We start from the raw sequence: 18,080 nt of genomic DNA on the forward strand, positions 1-18,080 counted from the left end.
ATTTGGCAGTAGCGGTGCAGGAGAGGGACGTGGCTAAGCAAGGTACAGAGGTGGTGGTTCGAGATAAGGATGCGGCTGAGCAAGAGATGCAGTTAGCTAGGAGGCAGGCTATGGATGCGGTGCTTCTTCTAAAGGAGGCCGTCGAGGTTGATTCTCAGATTCAGACAGATCTCCGCATCAGGACAGAGCAGGTGTACGAGTCACGTTGCCAACAACACACTTCTGGGACTCCCCCTTCTCTCTAGTATTTCTTCTGTGGTCTGTAAGTTGTCTCCTAATTTTGTTAGTTGTCAGGAGACCACTATTTTTTTGGGGGGGGATGGTGTTAGCCAACTGGATGGTTCCGACAATGTTTCTGTAGCCGACGGATTGACTGTCAACGATGTGTTCTATTTTGTAGCCGACGGGTAAATAGTTTGTAGCGAATGTAATATTGTGGCCGACGGACTCCTTCACAAAGGTTCGGCGATAGTATTTATATCCCGTCTGGGATCATTGTAAATCATCTTTCATCTACTATTGCAAATATAATTCTGCTATTCTGTTCCCTTGTCTATATGCATTGATTTCTTTACCAGTACAGTAAACAGGGGAAATCTCGGCAAATTAGAAAGTACAAAAATTTAAAGTCTCTTGAAGAAACATATTTTTTTGTAGAATACAATTACAAATTGTATTAAATTAGTAATTGACATTTCAATACAAAAAATGTGTAGTTTTATAGCACTAAAATGATGTGAAAAATGTATCTAATCCAATGGTTTCCGTGCATCAACATTTTTACCTACATTTTTTTACATCTATAAATACGCGAGAGTTAAACTTGAGAGTACTCGCGCAGCAAAAAACTTGGGAGTACTCGGAAACTCTGTGAGTACTCGGAGAGTTTGCAAGCTATGGTTGAATGTGTCCATGTAAGATTTGATGAACAACTAAATAAAGACAATTCTGGTGATGGCATGATTAATTCTGAAAATGTATTTGATACTGTTCCTACAAATGTTTGTACAAGTAATTCTGATGGAACAACTTCAGCATCTAATAATGGAGTTACTTCAGTACCTACTAATTCTATGGAATTAGTAGAAGCATCATCAAATAATGCAAGTGGGATTTCTTTTAAAAATAATGAAGATGGTAATCCAATTAGAAGTCCATCTAAATTTGTCAAGAAAAATCATCCAGAACAACTAATAATTGGTGGTAAACATGAAGGGGTTTAAACTAGAAGGAAAGATGTAAAATATTATAATGAAGATGCATATTTTGAAAATGCTTACTTATCCTTAATCTCAGGAATGGAACCCAAAACTTATAAAGAGGCTAGTGCAGATGAATGCTGGATTAAAGCAATGAAAGAAGAATTAAATCAAATCAAGAAAAATCAAACTTGGGAGTTAGTTCCACGGTCTACAAACAAAAATGTAATAGGTGCTAAGTGGGTCTTCAAAAATAAACAAAATGAAAATGGTCAAACAGCCCGTAATAAAGCCAGACTTGTATGTGAAGGCTATGGTCAAATAGAGGGAGTTGATTTTGAGGAGACGTTTGCTCCAGTTGCTAGACTAGAAGCTATACGCATGTTTCTTGCATTTTCAGCATATAAAAAATTTAAAGTATGACAGATGGATGTAAAATCAGCCTTTCTGAATGGTTACTTAAACGAAGAAGTGTACATGGAACAGCCAGAAGGATTTGGTTGTCCAAGTAAAGAAGGGTATGTTTGCAAGCTCAAAAAGGCACTCTATGGTCTAAAACAAGCCCCCAGGGCCTGGTACTCTAGACTTGATCAGCATCTTATTGAGCATGGATTTCACAAAGGTAATGCAGGTAGTAATATGTATTTTAAGTCTATTAATGATCAGATTTTTGTTGTGGTCGTATATGTTGATGACATAATTTTTGGGGGTGATGATAAAATCTGTCAAGAGTTTGCAATTGAAATGCAAACAGTGTTTGAAATGTCGATGTTACGAGAACTTTCCTACTTTCTTGGATTTCAAGTCTCTCAATTGAAAGATGGCATTTTCTTATCTCAAACTAAATACACAAAAGAGATGCTCAAGAAGTTTAAGATGGATTCTTGTAAACCTGTGAGTACTCCTATGATTACAGGTTGTAAACTTAGTAAAGATGATGAATCTCCAGCAACAAACCAACAACAATATAGGTCAATGATTGGTAGTTTACTCTATCTAACAGCATCTAGACCAAATATAATGCAAGCAGTATGTATGGCTGCTCGATTTCAGGCTGCTCCTAAAGTTTCTCATCTTAATGCAGTGAAGCGTATATTCAAGTATTTACAAGGCACTTCTGAATTTGGTTTATGCCTATGGTATCCTAATGATGATCAATTTTCTCTTGTTGCATATACAGATGCTGACTATGCAGGTAGTGTGGACGATAAACGTAGCACTAGTGGGCGAGCATTCTTTTTGGGTAACAGGTTGGTTGCATGGCTTAGCAAGAAACAGGAATCCGTGACTCTCTACTGTTGAATCTGAAAATATTGCTGCTGTAGCATGTTGTACACAGGTGTTGTGGATGAAACAAACATTGTTGGACTTGCAGATTGTTTTCAATGGGCCTATTCCTATATATTGTGATAATACCAGTGCCATTAATATCTCTAAAAACCCTGTTCAGCATTCTCGTACTAAACATATTTCTATAAGGTATCATTTTTTGAAAGAGCATGTTGCTGATGGTGAAGTGTGTTTGACTTTGGAATATGTGAACACTAAACAACAGGTGGCAGATATCTTTACAAAGCCCTTACCTGCAACTACCTTTGAACATCTTTGAGAAGCACTTGGAGTTGTGGGTATGCCACACTAAGCTCTTGCCACAAGGCATGAACATCGGGGGAGCATTTATTGTGTTCCCAACCCCTTGTCATTGATCTCAAAGGGGGAGTAAGCTACATATTGATAAGTGACAGTACGTGATGATTCTAAGATTTTCTCAGATGATTCCAGATTGCGTGGTTTAGATTTGATGGTGTAGTTCAGATTTATATAGCTCAAATGTTCAAATTTATGGAGTTTTTGCAGCATTGTGACAGTATTTCGCCATCAATGACAGGGGGAGATTGTTAAGTGTCATTGATGTCAAATAGACTCTTTTCTAGATGAATATCAAACCATGAAATGAATATCTTGTACATACCTGTGTGAATCTGAATACTCTGTTCTTCACATTACTGTTCTGTATAGACTCACAGCAAGCTTTGTATCTAAACAAATATGTGGTGGCTGGAAGATATCTTGTTGATATTATACATAGGGTTGCATATCAGGTGATAGAACAATGTTATACAGACTGGTTATGAATGAAGAACTTACAGCAACTGTTGCAGCGTAGTTGGATAGCAAAAGATACATTCGCAGCCTCATGAATATTTAAAAATAAACACTGTGCGATAATCATTCTTCAAAATGTTTGACAAAGAACTACAGGAAATGAATTTTGTTTAGAAGTGACAATAAATATATTCACAAGGCACTACAGATGAAATTTTGTTTGGTCATGTAAAAGAAAGTAATAAAGACAAGGTTTAGAAAGGACAAAAGACAAAACTGGGAAAAGACAAAAGACAAAATTGGGAAAGAACAAAAGAAGTTTGTCTTAATATTTACTAGTATCGAGCTGTGGCAGCCCGATGATAATGAAATAGTCCTATTAAAGTTTTGGTGACACAATAAAATATTGAAATGGTGCATCAGTTTATTTAGTGGTGACGTGTTTCATATTAATATATTTAATATTTTGTTAGAGGACAGTTTTATTACAAAGTGAAAGAAGTTGGAACAAATTTCAACTAAATCATCCTCTATATATTTCGTATTATTGTGTCCATTTTAGATTGTACTCAAATAGAATATGTTTTGGAGAAGAAGCCGATTACATGAACAGAAAAAGGTATTGAAAGTATATATTATTATTAGAAGAGCATACAGATGAAAACAACTTTTTGAGATTGTATAAAATCAGAGAACCAAATACATCAAGAACAGAGATCAACAGAGAAGTTCAGAAGAAGATTTGTGACAATGTACAGGGCAGGTATATTTGATTTAGTTGTATGTTGAAATTTGACATGTCACAGGATTTGAAAATTTTATTTTGAGATTTTGAAAAAAATGTCTGTGAAACAATTGTTCCTGGTTTGATAGTTATTAGAAGTTCAATTACAATATGAATTTTAAAAAGGAGATGTTTTGATGTTCAGTAAAGCAATATCAGACCTAAGCCAAACTTTTAGAAATTCAATTCAATCTTTGTATAGAGATAACATAATGTTTTAAAGCAAACTGGAATGTGTTTTGGATTCTAATTTGTCAATGAGTTAGATACTTGTATAGATTAGGTGGGTGCTCAGTTTAAAAGAGTTGTAGCTCTGAAAAAGGGGTTGTTGCTGCTAAGGGTTGAAGCCCTTAAAGTTGTATTTGAAGAAAGATTGGTGAGACTGGATTAGGATAGTAGCTTCTAGCAGTCTGGGTGTTGGTGGTTTTTCCCGAGTTGGGTTTCCACGTTATATCTTTTGTACTCTTCTTGTGGATTGTGTTTATTTGATTATTGTTGTTGATATTATGGTACACTGATGAAATATTTAACACAAGTTTAGCAATAAATTAAATTGGCAAAAGATTTCAGTATAATCCTAATTCATCCTCCCCTCTTAGGATTATTATTGTGTATTATTATATAAGAAATTAATACTCTTTAATAATTATTGGGATCAATAATTATATAATACTTTGATTATATTTTTTATGTTCACTTAATTAAAACATTTGTAACTATAATGGAAAGGCTCTTATATCTTTTAACTCCCTCCCTCTTAATTAATTTCATATATTTTCTCCATGCTTTAAATCTTCTACATCTTGCTTCCGTCTTTGTATATATTAAAAAACACCACTTCCCCTTACGAGTATGCACTTACCCTCTATATCTTATTGGCTGCAATATAAAACTTTAAGCTTTCTCCATTTTAATTGTTGTTTTTTTCCCTTTCTATACTATTTTAATAATAATATCATCACTTTGATGGCTGCATTTATCTTATTATTATTTTATTGGATGGTATCATCATCTTAACCTCTTCCAAGCGATTCCCTTATGTTTGTGGACCTTTTTAATGATATCTTTATGGGTTTAATATGTGTTGCCCATTGAATGGCAATATGGGTTTATGCATTTCCCATTTGATTTCAATTGCCTTTGATAATTGGAATGAGCCAATAAAACCATCCCCCTCTTTATTTAAATGTTTTTTTTATAGATTCTATTTTCAAATTCCTTTTGTCCGATTTGGTGAGTTGGTGATATCATCCATTTCTTTATAAATTCTTGACCACATGTGATAGTTAATGCCAAGAATCAAATAGCATGCGAATATATGAACTCTCCTTTATAATTTAATAATTCCTTAGCGCAAGAGTATATGTATATTTAAACTATCCTTTTAAAAATGTTTGTGCGGTCTATATCAAATGGATTAATAGTTGTTGCTTATATATGTCGATCAACTTGTAAAGGTTGTGATGTGTGATAGGGTTGAGTCCTTTTGTTAGATACGGTAATCGGTAGTGCATTTGGGTATTTATTATTTAGCTTATTTAATTCTTTGTTTATTATTTAGCGATTATTTATTTATACAGTATTATTTATATTATTATAAATTTTCATTTGTTAACTAATATTGTTTAGTTAATATCTAAAGGTAATTTGATTATATTAATAATTATTATTCAGTTATATAATAATCAATTAAATATTCTTAGTTGTGAGTACAAATGTCAATATTTTATTTTATTTTTATTGGTAAACGGCCGAAGCCTAGATTAATTATTATTATTTGTTGATATTAATTATTATTATATGTTAAGCGAAGGTAGATTCGAACCCAAGACCTCCCACATGAGAGGCTCGCAAGTTACCGTTGCGTTGTAGGCTTTTGCCTAAGTACAAATGTCAATATTAGTTTCTATTGTAAGACGAAATATTATATGAATTCTAGTGGCAAAGCACAAATGGATGAGGAATACATACGTCGACCCGACTCAGAGCCATGACATATGTTTTTAACTAGTCTTTTAATACAAAGTGGTTTTCTTTCTTAAAATTAAAAATAAAAACCTGTACAAGTTGTACACCCTTGTACAGGAGCATTAAGTTACATATGCCTCTGAGACAAGGAGTACCCTTTATAGTATAATAATGAATTCTTCTAAAAGCCATATTTTACTCTTGATATCATTAAACAATCTCTCATAGGGCAAGGAACTTATTACTATACAAACAACCTGCAAATTCCATGATTAATGGACAATCACATCAAGGATGGTCAAGCATCGTTGAGACGAAAGGTGTAGACTGTGAACATGGATTATGGGAATATCCCTCCAAATTAAGAGAATGGATCCGTAATAAATTATACATCAGAAAAGTAACTTAAGATAGAAATTGGATGTGGTCTTGTTTGTCAAGTCGAGCGGTGCGTGATCAAGCACATAGTGTCCATGTAAATCCCTAGCCAAGGTAGGATTAGTGGAAAATGATGTTGCTGTGATCTCTAGAGGTCAGCATAACTTGCAGTCCGATGGATAGACCGATAGGAAGGTTCCACAATCTAGCCAGTTGCGTTGTTGACACACAAACACCAAGATGCTTAGCTGGCAGGACAAGTTGTTGTTCCCCTACCTTATCCCGTGCAGGGTAGGGTCGTTCTCAATTAAGAGTGAGAGGAAGATGCACTAGGAATGTGGTTGGGTGATTAAGGCTCTAAAAATACTTATCCTCTCCACCAATGCCAAGACTTGCACAAGATGGAACAAGTCTGCAATTTTATCCCAATAGGAATAAGTAGGTATTTGAATCTCCTTTCATTCTCATTTAAGTTCTATTAGATATGTATTTATTTATGTTCCAGTTGCATTTATTCCCTTTCACATATATGAAGTGATATTTAAATGTATCATCTAATTAAAGATCTCTATTTTTCATGAAATTTAATTTTTAGTTTAATTGAATAAATGAAGTAAATCTCCATTTGCTAGTTCCTTTCATAAAAATCCGTTAATCTATTATAACAGTTAATCCCATGCATATGAATATGCAGATTGCTTATTTTCAAATGTTAAAATATAGAGAAATTAAGGGGTAGAAAAGTTGGATGTTACATTCTTATTATTATAATCTGATAAACTAGTATCCCTCTTTTGTCTTATGTCCCATAAACTTCAATGATTTGTAAACAAATCATAAACGTATTTTCCCATAATAGACAACAAATCACTGAACTTCATATTTACTAACAACGTGCCCTAGGTATAATATTTCTGTCATTCTGAATTCACACTTGGATTGCTTGGCGAAGAAGGACTGAGCCTTCATGATCCCTAGGACTTCATTTAAGTGTTTCAGGTGTTCTTCCCAAGTTTTGTTGTAAATAAGGATATGATCAAAGAATACCAACAATTACTTACGCATTTGTTTGTTGAAGATGCGATTCATGCAAGACTAAAAAGTAGCTAGTGCATTCATTAATCCGAACGACATGACCAAGAACTCATAATGCCCATAGTGACAACAAAAAGCCGTTTTCTCTATGTCTTCTTCCCACATGCGGATCTGATGGTATCTAGAATAGAGATATATTTTAGAAAATAAACTGCACCATGCAACTCATCCAACAATTCATTGATATTGGGAATAGGGTATTTGTTTTCTATTGTCTTGTTATTCAGCATACAATAGTCCACACACATGCCCATTGTCCCATCCTTTTTTACTAAGATCATTGATGACGCAAAAGGGCTAGAACTGGGACAGATCCATTCTTTCTCAAGTAGCTCCTGAATCGTCTTCTCAATCTCATCTTTGAATTTTTTGGGATGACAGTATGGCATTGTGATAACTGGCTTGGCGCCAACCTCCAACTCAGTGGTATGTTCAAACCTGCGATGGGGGGGTATGTCAGGTAGAATGTCTATAAAAACCTTATCATGGGTACTCAAAATATTTTGAAGATCATCATCCCGGTGGGGTGTCTGTTGTCCTTCTATAGGATTCGCCAAAATGAAAAAATGTGCAGCCCATGCAATGTCATTATGCCAAAAAATTGCCTCCATCCATTGTGTTGAAACTTCCGTCAATGCATCATTGGGTATTCCACAGAGAATAACCTTCTTCTCATCGATAAAAAAAGTGAAGTCCATCTGTTTGAAGCTTTCAGTGTATTCTTCAAGTGTCTCCATCCACTATATGCCTAGAATAACCTCCATATCATCTAGGTCCACTATAAAGAAATCCTCCATCACAGTGTGGTTAGCCATGGTGATACTCAGTTGGGGAACGCAATTCGTAAAGGACAAGAGTATCCCTGTAGCGTCCTTGACCTAGAATCCAAAGTGTGTTTCAATAGGTAGACCTCTTCATTTCACCAAAGATGAGTTTATGAAGTTTAGAGTGGCTTTGCTATCGAGGATCACCATGACCCTTTGTCTATAAAGAGTTCCTTGTACATGAAAGACTATACGTCTTGGGCTCCCGGGTAGGGCAATGGTTCCTCCGCGCTATACTAGTGCTGCAATTCTCTCTGTACAATTTAGATTAACCATTTTGGTGTCCTCGTGGGGATGGTCATCTTTTGTGGGTAGATCCTCCTAATCGTCCTCATCATCGGATATGACTTCAATGTAGTGTATTTTGCCCAAGCTCCCATGGTCCCTTGCAATTGAAGCATAATTTCTTTCCTCGTTGCTCTTGTCTGGTAGCTTCGTCCAATGAAGGCTTCTTTGGCAAAGTTTCTTATCTTTGTCCTTTGGAAATACCGGCAGTTTGGAGTGTGAGTAAACTCAAGAGGATGATGTCAATGATGATGCCATGCTCCGCGCCTTGTTTATAGCCTCCGAAAGGGTGGTGGGATTGAACTCGTTTACCCAACCCTTGAGTGGTTTTGTCAATTCGTCCATGAAGAGCACTATCCATCTCCTTTCGGAAATGTCCAAAATAGGGAGTTTCTGAAATTTTGTGATGTCCTAGTCAACCGATCCAGTTTGCCTTAGTTGTGCCAATTCTTTAAAATTAAGTTCTGGATCTTTACCATCAAATCGATCTATCAATCTTTCAATGAATTCCGCATAAGTATTTATTTGGTCATGCCCTAGTGTGATGGCGCCATGATGCCACCATTCATGTGCCACACCCTCTAAGTGTAGTGCCGATAATTTGATTGCTTCTTCTTCTACATTTGTTTCATTACCCATGGTTGAGCAGATATGGACCTGGATCCATCAAATGGTGATAGATTGACCTTAATCAATTTCCTTTTGAGATCATCGTTAAATCAGTTTCTACCTCCATAATATCTCATTCTTAGTTCTATCTAATATTTGTAGGATATATCCTCCAAATTTACATTCTTCTAGTCTTCTCTCAACTGTTCTTGAACTTCCTCAAAGGTTGTCTACTTTCCTCCGTGTGGTACCTTCGTCCATGGAGGGAAAGACAACATGGAAGGTCAAGAGTGTGATGGATTAGGGTTTTCCTTACTCAGCACCAAGTCTGTATTGTGGCCATTTTATTCACTAGATATTTTATTGTTTACCAATTTCCTAAGAGTTTCTTCCATACGTTGTTGAGTATTATTGATTTGTGCCTAGTTCTTCGAAAGATCTCTTAGTAGCGCAATGAGTTCGGCAGCAGTGGGTTCTTGTTCCTTCATTCTATCAACTGAATGAGATCTTCTTCTCTTCCAGCTATTAACTCTCATTCACTGTCCATAGGCTGGCAGGATCATTGGCTCTGATACCACTGTAGTGTTCCTAACCCCAACATGGCTTGCTAAATGCCTAGACTCAGGTTTCAAATTGGTTGTACACTACTATTCAGGTGACCATATGGTTGGAGCAGGTGAGCAAGTTGGTCGTACAGTCTAAGAGTGGAAGAAGTGTTGGCCGTACGGCTAGTTAGAGGTTGTAAGGTAGGGTGACTAATGGTTGAATGATAATTGGGAAAGAAAAGGCCATACAGTGCTTGTAGGGTGGCCATACGGTGATGAATCTGGAGGTCGTACGGTCAGAGTGAAAGTCCATACAATATGGACTAGGTTGTAAGGTGATGATGGACTGCATAAGATGGGTTGGAGGCCGTACGATGGTTGTGGGATGTGGGTATGGTGATGGATTAGAGGGGAAACAATATCCAGGAGATAGTCGAATACACACTTGCCAAATACACAAACAATAATATATATACTAATGTTGTCCAAACACAAATATATTCCAGAAGTTGTGTATGTTGTAAACAATAATGATGCTCCAATTTGCGAGATTCGAGCCAAGAAATATAGTGACAAAATAGGATGAGGGATGAATCCCACTGAAACTGCAAGAGCCAAATGAGGAAGATCTTTCACTTTCGAAATGACGAACAATCCAGAACTCCAACAGGAATTCGCAGTACAAAGAAGTAATCCAAAACGCATACCAACTATTTCCTACATGCTGTGCTTAAATACCCTTCAGAGGAACTTCTCGAGGGTTTACAAATATAGCTAACGGCCAAACCTACGGAAATAATAAAATAAAAATGGGTCCAAGATAGACTAAATGAATCGACCCAAGAACAAAGGTTTGATTAATTAATGATTTTATGACGGGAACATTACAGACAAAGAAGAAAGATTGGCTTGATTATGCTAAATGTATTCATAAACTGTCATAATCTTTTGCCCAATCATTTCATTTCTACTGAAGATCATGGTCAATGAATACAAAGTCATAATTGTCAATGTTGAAATCCAAAATGAAACAAAAAAGTGGCATCCTCCATCATGATGAACTATGGAGTGTTTTGACTACCCAAGATTCCTCTCCTTTGTGCAATGACAAATTTGTATTTTAGTTGAAAGATCTAGGAATCCTTCACTGCAAATTGTATCCTTCACATCTTCTACATCTGTAAAGTACTTTCCATTATAGCAAAGTGTTGAAAGGATAACAAGTAAATTTACATGCTTTGAATTGTCCCTGTAGGAATGATTGGTTAAACTTCTCTTCATCAAGCTTCAAATGCCTCAAGGTAACCATCTCCATTTTTTTAAAGTGTGATGAAGTGACAGCTTGGTGAATACATCCATTGCTCAATGGTATTCATGTTGGCCTTTCCTAGATTTTCCACGTGCAAATTAGAAGACTCTTTCTTATGATCACCAATCAAGTATCGACCCATCAATGAAGTTAATGGAACAAGGGATTTCAAATGTTCCTTGGTCAACCTTAATGTAGTCAATGCATTGAGTTTTCTTATTATTCCTCCATGTGGGGGTCAATTTTTGATGAATTATTCTTCAAGATACCATCACATAGTCCAAGCATTTACATACATTTCAAATCATCATTATAGAAGTCAATTAGTTCAGAAAATTGTCTAAATGTTTCTTGGGCATAAATTGCAATCATAGATACATCTTCAACCCACAAGTACCATCTCTTTTTCGTCCTTTGTTTTAGCAATTTCTTGTCGTTCTCATTCCAATTTATGTTATGCTATCATTAATGATTATTTTGGAGCTTGCTCCTTGATTTCCTCTTATGTACTAATTTGGAGTTTGTTTCATACTGGCTCTCGAGTACGTCAAGAACTCAAGGGAAATGCTAAAACTGAAATCTTTTGACAATATTTCATATATGTTAATAATCATGGGGCCCTCAATTTTGTGCCATAGTTTCCGAGTAGGATCCATGTCATCTTCCTTTTGTAGACATTTAAATCTCTTTGATAAGAATATATCCATGTAATGTCCCTGTTCTTGGACTAAGTAATTGATGCTAAGAACATGTAATAGTTGTTAGTAGATGAAAGAGAGCATAAACATATATCACATTGTTACTGGTAAAGAACAAGATACATAATCTATCAGACATAGTCAATACTGAGCGGGAGTGGGGTGCGGGGTGAATGAATACTGCAGCACTTTTACATCGATTGAATATTTCAAAACTCAACCATATACATCCACAAATAATAGTATTGAAAAGTAAATCACATGACAATGAGAAATTCATAACACCATGATTTGTTTTCAGAAAACCCTGGCCAAGGGAAAACCTCGGTGGGGATGGTATGCACAACTATGTACTAATCTGAAAATAATCTATTAGGAATTGACCCTATTAGGAGTCATTACATACATTTAGTACATTAGTCCTTGTTAGAGAACTTGACCTTGTTAGAGGTCTCAACATGTTAGGAGTTGTTTTACAATGGAATCTCACTGCTTAATCAATACAGTAGGTAATGGATATAATAACAAAATGACTATATTGATATCACACTATCCACTTAGTCCATTGTGTAGCTCACATCTAATTCTGACCATACATCAAATCTCAAATTTGATTATCAATACAACATTAAAGCATCAACGGAGCATCATTTGTAGAGTTTTCATGTCATCATTATTGCTCGCATACAACAACTATCCTTTATATCCTTCCAAAATACTTATTCAATTGGTTGTCTTCACAAACCGTGTAGTACAGTAATCAAAACTGATTATTAGAAATTACTATCCAAGGGTTTACATCTAGGATGACGTCCCTACAATGACAAGTAGTTGAATTGACAAGGAAACTCAATTCCTTAGGCCCATGTTATAAGGGCATTTCTAGTGACTCCGCTTTACTCTTTTGCTAGTTATGATCTGAGGCTCCATATACTTGCTACCTATTCTTATGGGCATTCTTATTGGCCTTCTCGTTATTTAATCTTTTGTATTTGGTAGGATTGAGGGTTTTCTTGCTGTTTCTTTCCCTCATGAACCTTGAACCAGTGTTATTTATTAACAAATCAATGGCTTGCCACTTTTGCCAAAAAAAAGAAAAAATAGTTAGGCCAATTTGCTTGATTAATAACGTTTACTCTAAACTCTGCGATATCAAACAGTCAGCATATTCTTCATCTAAAACATGTGCCAACCACTATCTGAACTCAAGAAAACATACTGAAATCATATATAGATTGTATACTATCAATAACCAAAGTTGTAGCCAATACTAATAAATATCCTGTGCATGCTGATCAAAACAATCTGAAAATATACTATGTTCCTATATTATACTTAGGCATTTTTTCTTGATTATCCAGAGCCAAAACTGATCATTAAGTCAAGCTACTTTACTAGATGCTTATGTTGCCATCAATAACAACATCTATGCTTCCCATTATTGATCACTTGCCAACATCCCCCTTTGGCATTGATGGCAACATTTAGTGAAAAATAAGTAAGTGTCCAATGCCAAAACAAAAGCTTAGTACATATTGTATGTGTGATGTCCCCAATTTAAATGTAATAATTAATTAATTAATTCCTAGGAATTAAATTAAATAATAAGGACCTTTAATTAATCCATAAATGTGGGGCCCAAATTAGTAAATTAATCAAATAGTTTATATTTTCAACTTGTACTTGTAAATTTCTAGATGCTTCCTAGAGGCATCTAATCGTCACGGATTGGAGATGACTCTTCTTTGTATTTTTGGAGGGTAAAGGCCGAGGGATCATTGTACGCAGTTTCGGAGGTGGAAGATCCTCCCTACTCTGCTTGTTGCAGTTTTGGTGGTCCAGCGCCTCACTACCTTGTCGTTGGAGATATCATACGGATATTTCACTTGTGTGCCAATTTGCAAAAACCTTCATTTGAATACTAATTTGTAATCACTCAGTCATTGACCAACACTGTTGTAATCTGTAGTACTTTCACTATCTAGATATAATTATATTTGAGTCGCTGGCTTTTGGCAACACACATTGCATGTTCTTGTGATCTGAAGCAATATCACTATCAGAATTTGAAGGAGTCTTTCTAATTGATTTGTGTGTAATTATCAATCTGTGATTCCATGACTTCCCACTTACAACATTAATTGCAAGGTATTTGTGGCATCACAAATCCTTGTTATAATTTCCGTCGTTAAAGTCTGCAGATCATACGCTCGAATACCACCAGTACTTTCCCCACATTGTACAGTCATTTGCATCATACGACCCAATCTGTATGGTACAACAGTCCCCTTGCACTGTACTGACACCTCTCCTCTCAACCATATCGTACACCCCAGCTGCACTAATTCCACCGCATGCCACCATCCACTCTTCCCACTCACCGTACAATCAACCCTTTCCCACCATTTCCCAACATACGGATCAAAGGCTCTTCACTACACGGCTTCATTGACAGCCTCACCATACAACGTACACAGAACTTTCTCTCCACTCTACAAATTGATCAGTGATGGCTGATTGATGACAGTTGACATTATTAATTTTCAATATTCATATATAACATATATCATGACATTCAAGTTTGAATAATTGAAATTGTAATATTTATTTATTTTTGTGGTGGCTTTGTTTATTATAAAACATATGATGTGTGGTACTTTGAGCTTAATTACTGCTGCAAATATCTATCTATTTGCCTATCTAAGTTCTTTTTATTATTATATGTTATGTATGGATGGACTTGATAGAACTCTAAAATTTCTAAAATTTTGGAGAATTTCAGAATCCTAAGCACCATGGGCATGAGAAGATTTTTTTGATCTCATCCACTACTAGTATTCGAGAATTATGCTTGAATCATGAGCAGGGCAGTTATAAGTGGTTCGAGGATAATTATAGAAAGAACAAAAGGGTGGACTTCTTTTAATAGGTTATGCAGCATTCCAGAGCTTATCTTTAGGGAAATATGTGAGGGACAAGGCTGTTGCATGATGATATTTGTGAAGCTTTACAAAATGGACCTAATATACTCATCTATGATGATGCCCATATGATTAGGAATACAAAAGCTGATATAACTCAAGCATTGAAACAAGTGAAGACCCAACGCAGAATTGCATTGACAGGTTCATCTCTGCGAAATAATCTAATGGAGTATTATTGCATGGTGGATTTTGTAAGAGAAGGTGTTCTGGGAACTAAGCACAAGTTTAGGAACAGGTTCCAAAGTCCTATAGAAATGGCCAGCATGCTAATTCAGCAGCCAGATGATGTGAAAGTACAAATAAGGATTGTCCAGTCATAGAATTTGTTGTTCCAGATAATTTTGAGGATGAAGGGTGTTTGATTGACAGCTTAAAGAGAAATTTATATATTGTTGAACAACAAGCTTCATTTAAAAGTCATGATTTAACTGTAGTTAAAATGGAGGCAGATCCAGAAGCATTGGGCAAGCCTTCTGCGATTTTGGAAGAAGTCAGTGGTCTTCATAAATTTGGCTGCAGTACTGATAATATGCTGTTATTGAACTGCCATGGTTCTTTTGGTTAAAAAAAAAGGAAACAACTGCAGAAGAGAATTTGCATCTGAATTCTTGTGGAAAATGTACCAATAAAGAATGTTCATTCAAGCTATCTACCTCTTGGGCAGATTGTAATCTGAATGTTTCTCGGATTTTGTTTAAAGAGAAACCTGTTTTCAAAGTCCCCGAGGAAACTCCAGGGCTTTATATAGTAGCTTCTCATCGTAAGCAGATTCAGAAATTCTGACAGAATTTTTGATACACATGGGGTATTTCCTTCAGTTTGCAACTTAGAGCTGTATGCACATATGCCCATGGATATCATTTTCTTGCACAATTTGGATTGGCGCTTTCTAGTTCTTGGTAAAATCAGATTAGAGAATCAGGTTTAACCAATTCATGGAGAAGTGAGCATTCATCATCACTTGGCTCTATTTTTATGAGTGGCAAAATGAAGAATGAGGGACATGCTAGGAAGGGTGATATATCACCAAACCTTCCATTATCACTATCCTGATTGCTTGATGTTCTTGTAAATCTAGCATAGACAAAGCATTTCAGTGCCTGGAGGAAGAGCCTCAAAATCTGTATGCAATAAGGTTGGTGGGTGGGCTAATCAACCATTTTTTACCTCTGGAGGTGGAACAGGTGAAGAGACAAGATGAGTGGTAAAGTCAAGGATCTCGAAGCAATGCAAGAGTTGCTTTCCCTTTGTTGCTTGCTACAGCAGAAATACAGCTACATGGAAAGGGAAAAGCTCCTCTAACTGATGCTAGTGTCTCTGAGGTAGCACAAGCAGTTCAATCTGAAACATTGGTCCTTATCATAGAAGGCTTCTAATGAAAACTTTGCTACGGGCTATATCTCTTGGAATATATGCTCCTGGAAATACTGCACGACTCTATGGATCTGAAGAAAATGCATTGCCATTTTTCCTTTGTATCATATTCAGGAGAGCAGAAAAGACATATGGAGGGACTCTCTGACCGGATGTTTATCAATAGCCAAACATTTTCTTTATATCGTATAGTGTCTACTGTTTGTCACAGGTCTGAAGCGTGGAGTCTGCAAGCACACTCTAGAGGGCAAAATATACGTAATGGATGGAATGATAGAGTCCCACGTCGGATGCATATGAGGAAAACGTTGAATTCGAGGAAGTCTGGAGATATATGGGTGCAGAGAATAAGGTATATGCGCATATGAAAATCCCAATATGCTCGATTGCATACGACTAAAGCATCACTGTGGAACAAGGCACATGCGTGAGGGAGATTTCAGAGGTTTGTGGCATAATTCCAGCCCTGCCAGATTGCGGAGTGGATGCATTTGATTTGTTTCAGGAATGTCTATGAAAAGGGAAATCGAGTTTTAGTGAATATGTGATGTAAGGGGTCCACGCAAATGATGTGGCTAAATATCGCAGAGTATGGCTTGCGGTTTGTTGTTAAGTGGATGGAACCACACAGAAAAAGTGCCCACGGGAAAAATATTGCGTCTAATGTTATAAGCCACGGGAATTATACAACCGCCAGTCATAACTCACATCATATTAAAAATTAAACAACATTTAATTTTTAGTGAAGAGATGCAACGTTTGGGAATGCAACGGACACCTTTTTTCTTGTCTATAAATGTATAGATGGAAATCAAAACGAGAGACAATATTCATTCATATTTTAATTTTTTGGCCTAGCCTATGCCTTATGATGTATTATATTTTCTCATTGGCAAAAAAATGATCTTTGAACTAAGCCTGTGGATGGTGGATTACTAGGTAAATTTCATGCGGTCCGGATAAATTTGCAGTAGATGGATCATCCATAAGGAGTGTCTCTATGTATAATTTTTATTTCCGGCACAATCTATCAATGTATTTATTTTCATTTGCATTGGAGTTTAAATTATTATTAAGTTTTGTCCTTTGTAAATGTTTTTTATTTATTTTTCATAAATATTTTAATATTCAGATAAGTGGATTGGATCATTATTGGATTTTAAATTTGATAAACATAGATATTGTGAAATATTTTATTGTTTCCGTATTTATGTCTAATCTGTCTCTGCAGGAGTTAAAGTGCATTTTAGACTAGTTTAAATTGTGTTTATCTAATTGATCCGTCACGTCAAAATTATTAAAATTGTTTATAGTTTAAATATATTAAACTTTATAAAGTTGTACGTCTCAACTTATAATATTGACTCTGTCGCCCATTCAATTAAGCACTAGTCTTTTGCTCTTAATTCATAATCCATATGCTAGCAAATGTCTCATTTCTTGCCTTTGAGGAATTAATATATTCATCTGTTGCATTAATCTATACTTATTTTTTATTTAAAACATTATTTCAATCATTTACTTTTGTTCTCAATTCATAAATTGCAAGTTCAAAGTTTTCCTATATTTCTTGCCATTTGGAAAACTTTTATTGTATTTGTGTTCTAATCAATCTGCTTTAAGCATCTTGCATTTGAGGTTGTTGTCCAAGATTAGGTGCACCCGCCTCGGTTTTGCAAAGCTCAAAGTGCAGGGGATTGGATCGCATCGATCAATCCCATCAAGTTGGCCTTAACTAGTTGGACATCCCAAGATCGAGCAGGCAAGGCTCGTAGGATTCCAATCTGTGGTTTTGGGAACCAACAGGACCCAACTCCCAATTTTGTTTAACCAAACCAACAAACCAAACTCATGAAACCAAACGAAAATCAATAGCAAGACTGGTTGTTTAAATATTATTTTAATAAACATTATAGCACAAA

At 35.8% G+C, this 18,080-nt stretch overlaps 1 protein-coding gene across 1 annotated transcript in view; it reads right to left on the reverse strand.

The window, feature by feature from the left end:
* POL{LAMBDA} (DNA polymerase lambda (POLL)) overlaps window positions 1–18,080 on the reverse strand; it is a 238,720-nt gene that overhangs the window by 6,310 nt on the left and 214,330 nt on the right. The gene's annotated exons all lie outside the window — the stretch shown is intronic.

The sequence above is a fragment of the Cupressus sempervirens genome, chromosome 5 (assembly GCF_028749045.1).
Source record: "Cupressus sempervirens isolate cs-2001-9-10 chromosome 5, ASM2874904v1, whole genome shotgun sequence".
In the NCBI taxonomy this organism is placed as follows: Eukaryota; Viridiplantae; Streptophyta; class Pinopsida; order Cupressales; family Cupressaceae; genus Cupressus; species Cupressus sempervirens.